The following is a 2,908-nucleotide window of genomic DNA, read 5'->3' on the forward strand; positions in this document are numbered from 1 at the left end:
GAAAGACAGAACCTGGGAAAGAGTTTCCATAAGAATCTCGGCGCTCTTTTGGAGGTTGGCGGCTTTGTCGGCATTTTCCCTCGTCAGGATGCCGATACTCTTATGATGGTCATTTGAGAGTGCCTTATCTGTAGCCAAGAAGCTAGTAGGAAGTCTTCGACTGCCTCACAATAGGCTCCTCAGGCTTCTCTCTGCTTTTTTCTGTAGACTTTTTTGAACTCTCTGAGGTTGGCTTGATATATACCCCAGTCCTCTTCGAGTTTTGTACGTTTTGCCTTGTTGAAGGTCGTTCTCGCTGTCTTCCTGAGGTGTTCCAGTTCAGAGTACCACCATGCATTGCCATCTGTTTGATCCATCCTCATCAGTCAGGATTCCTTAAAGGCAATGTCTGTTTTGTTTTGGATAGATACCGTGTACTTTTTCAGTTCTTCATTATTGCCAGGTGTCAGGACCTCTGTTTCCCGCAGAACTCTTTTCAAGAGTTAGTTTCAGAGGGCTATATTCGCCTCTTCGGGTCACGGGATTTAACAGTGGTCCTGAGATTCTGGCTTACCGTATAGGTCAACAAGTGTTGGTCCGACATAGAAATATGATCCGACACTTCCCAGTCTTGAATTTTGTTGGGTATTTTGGCTGCCTCAGTTCAAGTGGTGAGAGTTTGAGTCGCAACCCAATCTAAGCTCCACTCTCTGGTTGAGACAGTGTTACTCTACTACCTCCATTTCTCTGGTCGGTGGTAGGGTGGCTGTATCTGAAGGGAGGTACACCGATGCGAGAATCAACGCCGTATATTTTCCTTTTCCATCTGGACATTCCACTTTAACCCCAGTAAGATTTGAGGTGCTGAATTGTGCCATCGAAAAGGCTCTGTAATTCTAAGAACGTTAACAGCTGTCCTAGATTGCTGATTGCTTGGTAAGCTAAAAATTTGACCAGTTAGGCTACTGAAATCAGTAATTTTGGTCTTTATTATCCAGGGCTCCTGAATCAAAGCTATTGTATCCTCCAATACATCAAGACGGCGACATAGTATTGCCGTTGTCACATTTTTGTGTTGAAGGTTGCATTGTAACAGCTTTCGATTCTTCATGTTTCTCGATTGCGTTATTTCAAATATGGGTGACATACTATAGAAGGTCACCTGTTGATCTTTGTTTCCGAAAGCCATGTTCATGATCGCTCAAGATGTTGAACTGATAGCAAAGCGACTGGTCTATAGTTATTTGGAAGAGTTTTCTTGCAATTTTTGGGAATAGTCTGATGTGTATCAGATCTGATGGAGAAGATTCTGAAGACAGGGTCAGCATCAAACAAATTTGAAGTTCAGCTCGCAATGAGGTGTGAAGTGGTACAAACTGCGACTTTGGGTCATGTTGAGATGGAGCCTAACACTTTCATGAGAACGGTTGCTCTCGCATCTGATATTAATGAAAATACTGTTCTCGGAATTTTGAAGTATCTCAAAACCAAAAATTTCATTAGTAAGTTTTTATAAAGCTCTTCAAGTATCGAAATGAAAATTGGATGTTCGATATCTGTTCTGCTGATTTATGCTTGTTTTATCTGAATCATGAATTGACCTGACACAATATTCGAAACTGGAGCGATATAGCAACCTCAAAATAATAAGTATGGACTGGTATCTGGTAAAATCATATTCATTGACGGTAACTTGAATGACTAGAAGAAACAATGAAATCAACCCCAGGATAACTGAAACACTAGAAAAAAAGGCAACCTCACAGAATTGACGTTTCATCGAGAAGAAACACCTCTACAAAATGTTACTCCTGTTCGAATAGTTTACTGTACAGCAAATTGGCAAAATATGAATGCTTTTTCGATCTGAACAAGCGCCTCGAGTGCTTAGGGGAACCCTTGGGACAATAAAGGATGACTGTTATAATAATGTATGTAAATCTAAGTATATTGTGTTAGGAATCACACGTTAAAAGGTTAGACCTCGTTAGTCCTTAGCTCGCACAAGTTTCGACTTCTGAGGGTTGTCGTTCGTATGGGTGCGACAGTTGGTTAACGGAAAAACTTATATTGAACACATATATAAAATGAAATGAAATTGAATTTGTTAATGAATTCATACCCGAAAATACAACTTTTAACTCGAAGTTACGACTTCGATTTCTAAATGTCTACTTTAAACTCCAAACTACGACTTCAATTTCGAGTCTAAAGTCGAAATTTTGAAATAATGTCGGAATTTTGACAAATTAAAATATGTATTCCTTCTACGTTTCTGTATAAATGAATATGTGCTGTAATAAATTTCATGGTGAATATATTATTATTATTAGTATCATTATTATTTATAAATAAAAAATGCATGTATATATGAAACTGAAAGAAAGAAATAAATATCTTTGGTACCACTGAAAATACCTTTAGTTCAATTTCAATTATAGCTTCTGAATTTAGTACTGTTTGGAAAATGGCATATGTATCCCAACACAAGTTTCTTCTAATATTTCTTCAGTTTTCATGAAATGAAAACAGAATATCGCGCGCCCAGCATATTTTGGACTATACTCTGTTGTTGAAAGTCATTGTGATCTGTATAACCCATATAAGTCATAAATTGTCTTGCTGAATGCGATGTAATATAATCTAAAAATAATATTGTTGCGAATTAGGTAAGAGGGCACGTACGGTCCTGCCCATGAGAGAAAGGTTTTATTAGAAAGAATAATGTATGAGATCATAAGCAAATACGTGTCTCCTGTGGAATTATGATTGTGAAAATTGTTTTTATCATGAATACTCCTATTTGATTGTTATTCAAACATTTCTCTCTAATTTCTCGAGATTACTTTTTATATTTGCTTTATGACCTCGCATGAATGAAATGTTCCTGAGTAATAACAAATTAACATTTTCGGATTCGTCGTGTTTT

This window comes from Leptinotarsa decemlineata, unplaced genomic scaffold (assembly GCF_025532065.1).
Source record: "Leptinotarsa decemlineata unplaced genomic scaffold, Ldec_3_MD MMD2_tig00078346_RagTag_RagTag, whole genome shotgun sequence".
NCBI classification, from domain to species: Eukaryota; Metazoa; Arthropoda; class Insecta; order Coleoptera; family Chrysomelidae; genus Leptinotarsa; species Leptinotarsa decemlineata.